Genomic DNA, 14,496 nt, shown 5'->3' with positions numbered 1-14,496 from the left:
CCTACAGTCTGCGGACCCCCATTCCCAAACAAATTATACTATACTGTGCACTGTGTTACCACTGTGTTCCATGGGAGCTGAGAGGAGGAGGTGCCTGGCCCATTTAGGGCACTGGGGAGGCTTCCAGGGAAACACTGTCCAGTGGATTTGAAGGATGAGCAGGATTTTCTAGGCAGAGGAGCAGAGATAAGCATCCTGGGAGGACGGTAAATCAAAACTCATTTGGAGTTGTAAATTTAAAGAAAATGTATAAATACTCTCTTTTAAAGCTAAACTCTTATTTCATTGGCTTTTAGGTGGTGCTGGCTAGAGTGCATGCTTTTGGACCCAAGCTTAACTTTTCAAATGTGGAATGCTAGGCCTTCATTGGTAAGTTTGTCTGATGCCTTCCTACTGAATTCTGCTATCGAGGGATTGGTATTTGGAATGAAGGGCAAGGTGGTTATCATTGGCACTGCTCTGGGGAGTTGACAGAGCCTGGACCTAGAGAAGCCTACCGTACAGGTGGGGGAAGCCACAGGAGAAGTGGATCTCACTGTAGGTTTCTGTGGTTGATGCAGGGAGAGAGGCCAGAGGAGGGGCATCCCAGGGTGCAGGGGATGGACCCAGCTGGCCTCCCGGAAGTCCAGGGAGGAGTGCAACAGCTTTTCAGGCTTGAGAAGCTTTTCAGGGTATAAGATGTAGAAAGTGGGCTCAGCAGCAGACCCACAGGAGCAAAACTTAACCCAAAAGGAGTAATGGGCAAGAATTTTGGCAGGATTTGCTGTTGACTATTCTAGACCAGGGTTAGCAAACCTTTTCTTTCTGTAAAGGATCAGACGGTAAATAATTTTGGCTTCATAGGCCGCTCGGTCTCTCCACCACTGTAGCCTGCAAGCAGCCACAGATAATATGTAAATGATGGGTGTGGCTGTGTTCCAGTAAAGCTTTATTTGCAGAAACAGGTGGTGGGCTGGATTTGGCCTGTGGGCTGTGGTTTGCCCACTCCTTTTCTAGACCCTGAATGCTGGGCTGAGGCACTTGGACGTTGTCCTGAAGGCAGTGGGAAGCCATGGAAGTTATTTTGGGCAAAGAAGTGACATGGCAGAAGTAATATGTTAGGGACATTCATCTGATAGCTGGACAAGAGGCACGGGCCCTGCTTAAAGGCAGCAGCAGCAATCCAGGCATGAGGTCACGTGGTTAACAGTGGTTAAAATGGAGCCAAGGACCCATAGGAGAGATATTGTGAAGGGGGAACTGTAGGACTTAACGGTCTTCTTAAACTTTAAGAGCCAAAGAAAAAGAAAATTTAAACTTGAGTGAACGTTCACAATGGTGCCATTGGCAGAAATGTAGGTAGAAGGGGAGTAGATGCATCCAGTTTTAGATACACTGACTTCGAGATGGCAGTGGTTCATCAACAGGAACTGTCCAGTAGACAGTTGGAAATGTGGGGCTGAAGCCTGAACTGAGAAAGGTAGGCCTGGAGACGCAGAGCAGAAGCCATAGGATTAAGTTCTCCCCATGATGAGCAGAGGGCCGAGCCTTGGGGAATGTGTGTAATTCTGGGATGGGAAGCAGAGGGTGGAAGAGAAGCAGAGGCCAAGGAGGAGAGAGTCCCAGGAAGAGAGAGTCCCAGGAAGAGAAGAAGATGGGGCAGCAGAGACCAGGGAGAAGGGACCTGAGGGGAGGCTGCCAAATCGGTGATGAGGTAGTTATGGCCAACCTTGAGGAATGTGATGCCATGAGACGGGAAGGGGGGAGGAGGCCAGGTTGCATGAGGTCAGACATAAATGAGGGATAAAGAATTGGAGACGTTAGTGAAATAGACCACTTATGGAGAGTTTAGGTAGTAAAAGGAGGGAGACACAGAGATTTCAGCATCTGCATGCCAAAATAACCTTTTCTTTAGCTTTGAGGCAAGCAAAGCGTGCTGTGACCGGTTCTCAAGTCCTTCTCCGGAGCCAAGCTGTGTCTGGGAGTCTGTGTGTACCTCAGGCTGGCAATTGTGCTCTTGTGCGTTCTTTGAGGTGTGGTGTTCAGAGCTCTGCCCAAACTTGCACCAACGGAATCCAGCCCATGTTTGGCCTCTTGCCATGAGACAAGATGTGATCTGCTGGGGAACTAGTTGCATTTGCTTGAATTGGAGGAGATGGTAGGGGAGAGTAAGAAATTGAAGTGGAACTCCTTACTGCAGGGTCTGCCCAAGTGTGAGAATTTGAGATCTTTCCTCAAGTCACTTAACTAGATATCAGTGTAAGCTCTGAGTATTTGGAGTGTGTGTTCTTTGGTTTGAATTCTGAGTAGTTTTTGGCTAGGTTTTCATGAATATAACAGTTAGAGACTGAGTCATAAGAGCAACAGGTGGAACTGGTTTGGAGCCCCTGTTTTATGAACTCCTACTGTGTACCAGGCACAGTGCTGAGTGCTCCACAGGTATCGTTGGCTTTCATCTTTGCAACAGCCTACGACAGGCAAGTTAGTGTTCCCTCTTCAGCAATCAGGAAATCAGGTCGCAGAGAGGTTGAGTAGCTTGCCCAAGGTTACAAGGGATTTGAACCTTGATCTATCTGACCCCTGGTTTATGTTGCTTTTTGTTTTCTCCCCACTAAGTCTCAGATTTCTCCTCCTGCTCACGTATAAGGACTAGACACAGAATGAGCTCTTAAGGTTAAATATTCAGAGCCTATGGTGTGTGGTTCCACTTCTTAGGAGTCTCTTAAAAGGGTGGATGAAGTGTAGGATCTCTGGAAGAGACTAAGACCAAACACTTGCTTTAACTGTTCCCCCAGCTAACATTTTCCTTTAGTTGGAGAAGATGACAGTCTTGGGCTTGGAAAGGAAATCTCACTAGAAGGCATGACAGTCAGATTCCAGTCCTGGCTCTACGGCAGTTAAACAATCTGCTTTTTGTTTAAATACTTGTATTTCTCTCTGTCTAACTCCAACTTCAGGCTCCAAGGACAGGGTCCTATTTTGTCTTGTTTCTCCCTGTCCCCCAGCACCCACCCTGGTGTCAGGCATGTAGCATGTGCTCACTAAATATTTGTTGCTTCTTGCGAGCTGGGCCACCTGGGACAGGAGCTCAACCTTTGTGTGCCAGGCACTGCTCTCAGCACCGCAGTTACAGAGGTGACACAGGACAGGTTCTGTCCTCATGAGGCAGACGTGCTAGCCGGGGAGACAGAGTAGATGGATGAGATGTGCAGTCTAAGGTCAGGCAGGTAGGATAAATGCTCTGGAAAAAGTTGTAATAATGCTCTTTGGGGTGACCACAGATACGTCAGCAGAGCTGCCCATACCCCGTGGTGATGCTTTTGCTTGGCCGTGGTTGCTAACACCTAGCTAACTGCTCCCCACAGCAAGAGCTCCCTCCTGGGGCCAGAGGGGCCTCGTGTCTCTGGCGGGGTGAAGTGCTCCCTCTCACACCGCTGCGCTGATTCTCTTTTCTCTGTCTCTAGCTTAATAAGGTTTTGCCTGATCCCTTTCAGGTCAGTCCAAGTATTCTCCCCGGGTGAGCTCATCCATGCTCACCTCTGTCCTGAAGTCACCCAGGTCTGCATGTCCAGCCCAGAGCCCCCTCCCAGCCCTCCCTCCTGGCTGCTGTCCCACACATGGGCACATCCAACTCAGCCCTTGCCTGGTACCAAATGTGTCCATCTCCCCAGGGTGCCTGCCTTGGGTGGGATGACACCCCTTCAGTTGTTTTGACTGCAGGAGTTGCCCTTGGCTTTGTCCTTTCCCTCAGCTGTCATCTTCCATTGGTTACCTCATCCGGAAGAGACCATCTTCTAGTTTGTCACTCCCTCCATTCTCCTCCCTCCCTACCCCTTCATTTAGGACTTCTCGTTGGGATCGTTTCAGTGGCCTTGTCATTATTCTCCCTGTGTCCACTTTTGTCCTCCCTCATTCCACCCCTGCGTTCCTGGCAGCGTGATGTTTCTGTCTCGCACATCTGTCATGCCTTCTTCTACTTACAACTCCAAGAACCCCTCATTGCTTATAGAATAAAACCTGAGCCCCACGTGCGGGCCTGCAGTCTGTTCAGAGTCTGGCCTTTGGCCACCTTCCCTGATTCACTTTTTCCCTAACCTGTCTTTCTAGCTTCAGCCCAACCTCCCAACGGCCATCACCTCTTGGTGCCTTTGCCAGAGCTGGGCCCTTTCCTGGGAATGACCCACCCCCTGCTCCCCATTTTGGTAACTTAGCTCAGGTTTCTGCTCTTCTGGACACCTTCCTTCCCCTCCCTGCACTTCTCTGTGACCTGGAGATGACCTTCCTGCTGGCTCCCAGAACACTGCATTTGCTCTCTTTCCCAAAGCACTTATCAGCCTGAGTGTTGATTTAATATCTGTTATGCTCAGTAAACTGAGCTCCTTAAGGGTGGGGCATGCATGTGCGTGCACACACACACACACACACACACACAAAATCTCTGGGATCTCGGTGCCAGCAGTGTACCTGGCTCAGGAAGTGTTTGTTGAAAGAGGGAGGATAGCAAAGTCTATTTGTGCAGCCAAACAACAGATTTATAGCGTGATCAGATGTATTTGAAATTGGAGGTTCATTGGCTATTGTGTTGAGTAGGGCCTCCCCTTTGTTGTGGGCCTGGGTCTGTGGCCGCCTTCTGTGTCTCCCAGCGTGTTGTGGCCTTGGGAATGTAACTTCTCTATACTCTTTGCCTCTTACTTTTTTATTTTTAACTCTGGTTGTTGATGGGATAGTAAAGCAATTCAAAATGAAAAATAGTCCATTAAGGAATGCTCAGGAATGAGGTCCACCCAGCTTCCTGGATGAATCCCAAATTTCCTAAATTAGCCAAAATAATGATTCTTGCTAACTGCTGACAGCTTTTTCCTCGCATAGTCCAGCTGAGAGTGCTCTTCTGGCTGGGGGATGAAGATAGCTAGTGGTCCTTTTGGAGGTGCCTGACAGCATCTTTATCTTCATTTGGAGCCTTGTCAAGTCTTCAGTGAATACAAGGAGTAGCAAATAGGAAGAGGCTCTGAGCCCAGGGGTGCCAGGTCCGTGTCTGTGTTCCATGCAGCAGCTGCATCAGTGCACCTAGGCACTGACCTGCACCTTCTCACGTTTTCATGTGGGGCTTTCAGCTTGACACTGTTGCCTCTCCTTCCCTTCCTCGTTCTGCCCCAGACCTGGGACATTGTGCTGAGAACGCAGCTTTTCTTCGTAGTGATCTGGGAAGAAGATTCCTGGAAGAAGCCGTTCTCATCTGAGAGGTATCCTGCTGGCCAGCGTGCTCCAGGGGCCCCTGGGGCTGCGTTCCTTGCCTGGGAAGACTGCTGCTGCTGCCGCTGCTCACCTTTCAGGGACTTCCCAGGAGCCGTTCCCTTGCATGGAGTTCATTTTCCTTCTGTTTTGCCTGGTTTATGCCCATCCACCCTTCGGATAGCAGCTGATTTGTCTCTTCATGGGAAGCCTTCCTTCCCTGACCTCCTCGATAAGAAACCCAGGTCTTCTCATCACCATTAACTTTATCACTTCATGCTGCTTACTGCCTGCTCACCGTGGGGCAGGCCCCGTCACAGTGCTTCGTGGGTCACCGCCTAGTGTTAAGGCCTCAGTAGGCATTGGCTGAGGTCAGGGTTATTATTACCCCAAAGATCCCTTTCCAAGAGACAAGGCCCAGATCAGCTGGGGGCGTGCGAGCAGGGTTTGCCCCTGGGCACCCACCCAGGGCTGTGCTCCTACCCACTCTGCTGTGCTTCATGGGCCCCTCTACCTGGCATTCAGCAGCCCATCCTCCCTCTCATCCCAGAGGCCGTCTTACATTTCCCTGTGTGGTTATAGATGAATGAGTGTTCATTCTCCCACTGGCAGCCCCGTCACCTCCAGGTCGACAGGAGCATGACCTCAACACTGAATTGACAGACAGCCTGCCCGCCCAGACGGCGGCTCACCTGCTGGTTCTCCTGGCCCCTTGCATCACCAGAGTCTGGGCTGTGAATGTGAAAGGGGCTTCCTCGGGCCCCCTACAGTTTAGCCTGCACCCTCTCTTCCGTGTTCATGTCAGAGCCAGCAGTGCTGAGGAAGCGTCTGTGCTGGACTGGCTGCCTTTGTCTTTCCTCCACCTGCAAACCCATCCTCATCCTTGTGTAAGGAGGGGGACCCTTTTCTTCCCTCTGGACACAGCCTGCACCCTTCCTCTGCTCCTCTGGACCTGCACACACTCTAGGGATGGCTCTGACCACCCCGGGCTGTCCTGACCTCTGTGCCTGCCCTCTTCGTCCTTCCAGAGTTGACTGGGATCAGCCCTGGTGTGGCCTCTGTGGCAGGGCAGCCCCCTGTATAGTCAGGACTGAGTGGGCTACAGAGGAGGTAAGAGGACAGAAGTTGTTACCCTAAGAGCAGCTGCTTGTGATTCTGAGAATGAATGTGCATGCCTGTGCTGGTGAGTGTGTATGGGTGTGTGTGTATTTCTTGCTCAGTGTTTTTACATACATGATTTATCCTTGTGCACGCTAGAGACCATGTCTCCCTCTTTCAGGGGCCCAATATGGGGCTTTGAATAGTAGATATTACAGAGCTGTTGGCCAAATAGATCTTTCCTCCTCTCTAGCCAAAGGCGCCTCCCCTCTCCCTGACCCCCACTTTGGTACCTCGGTGACCATTTTGCAGGGTTGCTGTGACTATCAGGGTCCCCTTCCCAGACCTCATTCAGACAGCAGTGATGTGAAAGCGCCATCTAGACCCCAGCAGGCTGGCACGGTACCATGCTACTCTGCTGGCAGCAGGGAAGCCCAGTCCCCCAGGCACACCTCACCAGGCCTCCAGGGCCAGGCTGGCTGAGCTCCAAGTGACTCACACTGGTTTTGAGTGGGAAAAAATAAAAAATAAAAAATGTCTTCTGACCAAGTGGAGAAAGTGGGCATGGGCAGGGTAGGGGAAGCAGGAGGACCTTAGCCACGCCTTGGGTACATTTGCTGGCAACAAACTGAGATCAGCTTACAGTGGACAGACAGATGGCCTCTGGGCCGCTGGCACCCAGCACACTGTTCTCAGCCCTGGAGGCAGACCTGCTTCACAATATCAGCTCTGTTCCTGCTAGTGGTGAAGCTTAAGACAAACCGAGCTCTCCAAGCCACAGTTTTCTCACTTATAAAATGGGTCAGTGATCATAGTAATCATCTCTATGAGGTTCTTGAGAAGGTGAAATGAAACTATGCTTCACACTATACCCAGCATGTAGAAAATGCCAAATATCTGTTATCATTTTAGTGTTGTTTTTAAAGTAGTATTGTCAATAACTGCAAGAAGACTTTGGACAAGATACAAAGTCTAAAAGGCAGGTAAAGGCTGTGAGGAGTGAGATGGTATGTAGGAAAAGCACTTGTGAACTGCCGATTGTGTGCGGATGTTATTAGCACAAATACATCTTATTGTTTGGGCTTTGAGAAAAATGACTGAGCACAATTGTATGGTGTTGAGTCTAGTTCCTTGTTATTTTTGTTTTTTGTTTTGGAGGGAGATTTGTCAGACAGGCCTTTATTGGAATCTTGCCCAGGGCTCTGTGACCACACTGGTGATCCCAGGTGCCAAACACCTGAGTGGCACCTGGCACGCAGGAGCAATTCTGTGCTTGCTGGTGGTATTATCAAATTTTTTTGTGATAGTACATGTGGCCTAGTAAGTTCTTGTAAGTTAATTGACAATAAACTGTGGGCATTTGCTTGGAACAGATTCCCAAGAATTTGCTTAAGAAATTCTATCAGAGTTTTGTGCCTAGAATAGCTGAGTAAATTTAAGCAATTTATTCAGAATTTGACATAGACAACTACTATTGTTTTCTCAAGTATGTTAGAAATATTTTCTTAACATCAAGTGCTTGCCTCTGTTGTGTTTATCTCCATCCCATCCCATTACCCTGCCTCTTCCCATCCCTTCCCAAAATAAAATCGAACATAGATTACAACAATCTTAAAAAATATGGATACTTTTAGGCAGAGGTTGAAGATTCTCTACTCACTGGCTGCATCTGGCCTGCAGATGTGTTTCTTTCAGTGCTCACAATGTTTGAAAACTTCTACATTAGTGGCTAACATTTAAAAATTGGTAGGTTTTGTCTAGAGATCTGGATTTCCAGCTCGTCACGAAAATGCGAAGGTCTAGCAGTGTTGGGTCCATCTTCCCTCGTGGCGGCGCTGAAATGTGGCAGTGCCTCTTATGGGGACTCATTTCTCGCTTCCCTGGCCCTGCTCCCCCCGTACCGGTACACGACCTGCAGCTAGTGGAGATTCTAGTCTGTGCTAAACGTAACCAACTCCAGACACTGCGTCAATTCAGAATTCTTTTCACCAGCAACTCTGACCATAGAAAGGAAGATTATTTCACCCACTAAGTGAAGTTGTCATTTTTATGATAACCCCATGCTGTAGTTTTGTTTAGGCTCTTTTGGGTTTAACAGAGTCACCTTCTCTCTTCCCTGTGGGGTTTCCTCATTAACAGTTTTTAAGAAGTCTTCAGCAAGACTTATAAGTCAACGTAAAATGCTGGCTATTGCAGAATATAACTTTTGATTTTCCCTATTTAAGGGAGGTTGAAAACAAATGACCTGCTGTAATTCAGTAGTTTATGGTGTTGTAAATTTGAGCAATTAAAGCTACTTAGTGCTTTTTATTAGCCATCTCTTTGAAATAGTTGTAATTTGGCAGAACTCTTATTGAAAGAGGAGAGGAGTTGGAGATTCTCAGTACTGGAGACCATCCCCATCTTGTAGTCTCTTCTCGGGCAAGCCCATGCCCACTCCCGGCCAGTGAGCACTCACAGGACTGGTGGCCACATGCAGGGATGAGAGAGGAGGTGCTGTGTCCCACGGTGTTTACTTTAGGGGAGCAATTTTTAAAATTATTATTATTCTATGAGCTTTTAATTTTTTTTGTTTTTGCCATCATGAAAGTATACACTCATAACAAATTCAGACACTGAAGTGCATTAACTTAACTTCTGTGACCCACGCCTCCCCCCACCCCCCACCTTCCCTCAAGAGAGGCACTTTTGAGACTTTGTTGGGTATAACCTTAGACTTTTCCATTAGTTTGTATCCCCCAGCACCCACCTTCCTTGCCCTTACCCTAACCTACATGCTTTTTTGTTTTATTTGTAGAAATAGAATTTCTCTATGCATATAGTTCTGCAGCTTTTATTTTTTTAGCCAACTGTCAATTAGTAATGCCTTTCTTTTCAAGTCAATATGTACAGATAAATGTACCTTATTATGTTTAACAATTGTACTCCGTGGTATGGGTGCATTTTAAATACATTTAATCATCCCTGTATTGGTAGACAGCCAGGTTGTTGCTGATATTTGCCAGTGCAACCACTGCTGCTGGGGAAATTGTTACACCCACCTGTGAACTTTGGTATGAGATTTTCTGTGGTATAGACACCTGGAAGTGGGAGTTGGGGCTTAAATAGTTTGCTTTGAAAATTTGAATCAATATTGCCTAATTGTCTTCCAAAGAGGCTGTACCAATTCATGCACCTCCCAAGAGTATCCAATTATGGCTTTAATAATCTAGCTTTTGCTTAACCATGCATGAGTAAAGTAAACTTTAAAAACTCACAAAGATGCCATCAAAATGACACATTTGTCTTAGAAAAGCATTCGAAATATATGTCTGCAGGTTTAATTAAAAGATTTTCATACTATGATTTTGGTGATGGTTCTTGTCCTGCAAGGTGACAAAAATGTTCCCAAACTGTTGTAACCAATTTAATTATTAAATACTTACTTGAGGATTTCAGTTGTGCCAGGCAGCCTTTGGAAGAATAACAGCCAAATCACAGCTTCCTTTTCCATGACTCTACCAGGGTCGCCTTGTCTTTCCTACCAAGGGCTGAGCCCTGTACAAAGGTCAGGTTAGCATTTAAACAGGCTATACCAGGGAGTGCCAGGCCTTGGGGAGGGGGAGACGGCAGGTGATGTGGTGAGGAACCCATGGATTCCCAGCACCCCTCCTTATATATGACAGGCTCTTTTTTTCTTCTTTTCTTCCTTTACATTGACAGGTTCTTCCCGCATGTATTGGCTTATAGCGTCCCTACGACCTCCCTGTGAAGCAGGCCCTCCCTTGTTCCCCCATTTATATATGGAAACACTTGGGCCCAAAGGTCTGATCTAGTGAGTGTCACACAGCCAGGAAGGGTCAGTGCACTGGATGCAGATCTTCTGACTCCAAATATGGTGGAATCAGATCCCTGTGAGGTCAAGAAGTAGCTCTTTGCCTACAGGACACCATGGAAGTTTCCTTTACTGAGCTGGGAGGTGGAGAAAGGAAAGGGAAAGTGACATGCCCAGACTTCCTGTGGTCACTTCTGTCCACAGCTTTCTCCCAGCAGTGCTTACATTTATGGTCATGTCCTCAAATGTTTCCTTAGCCCTTGGGAAGGATCTATGAATTCTTGACCAGGGGCCTGAAGTGATCACACATGGTTGAGAACTGCGGATCCAGACTATACTTCCTTCTCCTTAAAGAGAACAGGTCTCTGGAGATGGTCAGCTTCTCACCTGCTAACTGCATGTGAAATTTTGAATTCCATCTTCTGCAGAGAACTCCTCTCTGCCTCTTTGACCTGGTGTCAGGCTTTTGCTAACAGGTTCTCCTGTACTGGCCAAAGCTCCTTAGCGCCAACCCTACTTCTGAGCCTGCAGGTAGATTTGATGCCCAGACCACTTATCCTTCCAAGATTCCCTCAGCTTTATTAGATCCGTGCAGGGTAATCTGGTCTAGTGAAAACAGGGATCTGGAGTCAGATAGACCCAGTTCAAATCCATCACTTTTACCACTAGCACTGCGCGCTTTTGGCTGTTGACCTCACCTCTCTGAGCCTCAGTATTCTCTTTTATAAAAATGGGGATAATGATTCTCTCATAGGGGCATTTTGAGAGATACATGAATTAAGATTTGAAAGGTGCCTTTCAGATGTTCAGCGTAGAATAGACACTTTATAAATGTGAGTCCTCTCTCATTTTCCTGCCATAGAAAGAAGGTTCTCCCCTGGGGATGCTCCAAACTAGTGGCTGCTGGCTGGGGATCCTGGAGCCAGGGCAAGGCCACCACATGGGCCTAAAGATGAATCATAAACAGTGTGTACTCCTAGGAGCTCACTATTTGGTAGGGGACAAGCAAATACAGAGCAGACACAGTGTAATTTGTGCAATAAAAAGAATCAGTTAATGGAGGAAAGATTAAATAACCTTTAGGTGGAATGGGGTGGCAGAAGGCTTCAAACAGGTAGGGTATTGAGGGATGAATAGGAGTTCAATGGAGATGATAAGGCTATACATACTTAATAGGCAATTCTATCCATTAGTAATAAAGTTACATTATTTTGTATATATGTGTATGTGAGCTTCTGTTGACTTAACAATGCAGCTATATATTCAAATCCATCTTCTCTCTCTTTTCCCTTTTGTTCCTTTTCCCTCTCATTCTGTCTCTCCTTCCTGCCATAGCTTAAGATACTCAGCTACTCACAGTTTCTTAAAGAATTTCTTTATGCTTTAGTAGATCTTCAGAGGATGATGCTATTTCACTCTGCTAAGTTTTACAAAAGCTTTGGCATTTTTTTTTCTGTTCCTTTTTTCTACAGCATGAATAAGTTCTTTTGCCTTCTCAGCAGTGAACGAACTACCAGCCATTCAACATTTAGTTCTTTTTTTTTTTTTTTTTTGACTATTAGTTCTTTATTACAGATGGGGAGACTGAGGCTTAGAGAGTTAAATATACTGACTATTACACAAGCGTGGAGAGCCACAGTTCTGCTCTCAGGTTCTTTTCCCATCATCCTCTGCTGCCCAGCTCAGGGTCTTGCCCTGATTTTGCTGGTTTTGTAACCTGCTCAGTGCAATGAAGGCTCTCCTCACGTAGCTTCCTCCCTATTACAGGGCTCCCAGAATCATTCAGTAGCAGTAATTGATGAAAACCACAATTTCACTTTTGTCTCGCTTTTATTTCTAGGGTAGCAGATAGGTTCGACTGTTAGAATCTTTTTTTTTGCTCCGTCTCTGCCCTTTAAGGAATAAATGACAGGGTGCAGGCGCAGCGCTCTAAGGGTTAGGTTTGCCAGTCAGAGACTGAGGTTCCAGCTTCGTCCTGCTGGTGACTCCCCAGTACCAGTGGGCAAACCACATCCCCCCAACCAGGAGCTGCATTTCCTCCCTGCGATCTGATCCGGGGCCCAGGTGCTCCCTAACCATCCTGCCCACTGCTGTTGGAGCTCCTGTGATGGAGCGAGGCTGTGGAGTGTGCTGGAAGGGACACAGGCCTTGGTTTCAGGAAGACCTGAGTGTGAATCATGGCTCCTGTACCTGCCAGCTCTGTGGCCCTGGGCACATCCTCCAACCTCTCTGACCCTCGTTGTCCGTGTGGGTAAAGGAAGGTGAGTAGGACCTGTTTCCAGGCTCACTGTCTGGATGATGGGAGTGCCTGTGAACAATGTCGGTTTCCTTCTCTCTGTCTCTGTGCTTTGGCTGGGGACTTGCTGCTGTTTCTGTGGCAGAAACCCAAAATACCTTCCCTCGGTGCAGTGTTCATTACACTTGCAATGCCCTGATACTTGCCTCTCGGATTTCTGGAAGCCCTCCTCAAAGCTTGGGTACAGCTCACTGAGCTTTGCTGGTGCTTCCTTGATGGCTTCTGCCTTCTTGCCCTGTCTCTTCTTGCAGACAGCAGCTGCGGCATGAGTCAGTTGCTTGTTATAGTTTCTCTTGCGTCTCTCTACACAGAGGGGAACTCCAGTCACTTAGCCAATGTTCGCTGTGCCTAGGCCTCATGTGAGGAGGTGGGATACGGAGAGGAATCGACTCATAGCAACTGCCCCCAAGACTCACGAGGGAAAGGTGCAAATATACAGTGTGACACAGGGCTGTACTGTCACCCAGACATATCATAGGGTGCCATGGGAGAAGAGGACCTAGGCCCTCTCCTGGGGACCCAGGAGATAAGAGGTGACTTAGAGTGAATCTTAAGAGGTGAGGGGTAGTCCACACTGCAGAAGTCCAGGCAGAGCATGCCAGGCAGGAGGAGCCACAGGGCAGGGGCAAGGGCCCCTGGGTGCCTGTCTGGAGCCGGGGCCAAGGAGTGGAGGACCTGTGTTGCCACGTCCTGGTGGTCATCTATAGACTGACGACCCTGGACCTTTCTCCCAAGCCCCCCAACTCACATACCCACTTCCCACTCATCATCCATCCTTCTGTGTGTAATGGGCATCCCAGACCTGACATAACTAAATAGAAGTCTTAGGCAAAAACCTAACCTGCTCCTCCCCAGTCTCTCCCACATTCTGTGGCCCCACCATTTACCTGGTTATCCAGGCCCAAAATGTTGGCATCTTTGACCCTGCTCCTTCCCTTGCTCATCACCTTGTCTGTTTGCAGCCTTGACAGCTGCTCCATCACAGTATATCTTGAAAGCTGCCACACCTCCCTACCCTCATCCAGACGCCACCCCTCTCCCCGCCATCCCATCTCTCAGCAGGTCTCCCTGCTTCCACTCTGGCCTCACTGCTAGCAGCCTTCCACACAGTCAGGCAGAGTAACCTTTTAAAAAATAAACAGATCATGTCATTCCCCTGCTCAAAACATAGCATCCTAGGAATAGAATCTGAACTCCTTGGCCCTAGCCTGCCAGTCCTTCCTATTTCTCTGGTCTCACCTCTTAGCACTCTCTGTTTTGCTTACTCCCTTCCAGCCTCTGTGTCTTTCTTGCTGTTCCTCTTTCTTGCCTCAGGGCCTTTGCACTTAACTGTTCTCTGCATGGATTACATCTCTGCCTGACAACCTTCACTCCATTCTGGTCTATGTTCAGATAGTCTTTCCTCTATTTAAAAAGCACTGCCTTACCCCACCCCTTACCCCATCACTCTGTCCTCTTACCCTTATTTTTCTTCATTAGCACCTGATTTTATGTTATATATTTATTTGTCTTCTTTATTGCTTGTTTTCTCCACTGGAATGTAAATCCATGAGGATAGGCCCTTGGTCTTATCTGTCTCATTCACCACTCTGTCTCCAGGACCTAAACAGAGCCTGGCACACAGTAGGTGGTCATCCGACATTAAATTGGTGATGAAGAAAATGAGTGAATGAATGAATGCAAGTTAAGACTTTGGTGTTTATTCCACGGGCAGTGCAAATCTAATAGACGTCTTCTAGGAGGTGAGTGACGTGGTCAGCACTTTTATTTTAGAAAGCCAGCTGGTGGCAGTGTGGAGGCTGGACTGTAGGAGGACGCAGCAGAACTAGTTAGAGGCAGTTAAAATGGTCCAGGAAACTGATGCCGAGCCGTATGCAGAGCTGTGGGGATGGAGAAGAGGGGACCGATGACAGGTTGTGAAGACCTTTGAGTATCTTTGGTTCCTACTGGAATAAATCAGCATAGCAATTCTTTTAAAAGAAAAACAGGAGGGGACGAGCTGGTCCGGGAGAGGCTGGTGGCACTCCATGATGTTTTTCTCTCCAAGCAAATGTCGGCTCCAAGAGTCACATCCTCT

At 47.8% G+C, this 14,496-nt stretch overlaps 1 protein-coding gene across 6 annotated transcripts in view; it reads left to right on the top strand.

Annotated features, from left to right (window-relative positions):
• Positions 1-14,496, top strand: part of BMAL1 (basic helix-loop-helix ARNT like 1) — a 97,085-nt gene that overhangs the window by 30,143 nt on the left and 52,446 nt on the right. For 5 of the 6 annotated variants that reach the window (XM_074372362.1, XM_074372364.1, XM_074372363.1 and 2 more), the window contains exon 2: positions 297-369. The exons of the other annotated variant lie outside the window; for it this stretch is intronic. The gene's annotated coding sequence lies outside the window, so the exon portion shown is untranslated. The remainder of the gene's footprint in view (positions 1-296; positions 370-14,496) is intronic. 6 annotated transcript variants of the gene reach the window in all.

This window comes from Camelus bactrianus, chromosome 10, assembly GCF_048773025.1.
Source record: "Camelus bactrianus isolate YW-2024 breed Bactrian camel chromosome 10, ASM4877302v1, whole genome shotgun sequence".
Taxonomy (NCBI): Eukaryota; Metazoa; Chordata; class Mammalia; order Artiodactyla; family Camelidae; genus Camelus; species Camelus bactrianus.
Note: the sequence above shows the minus strand (reverse complement) of the source record. Positions and strands in the feature narration are given on the sequence as shown.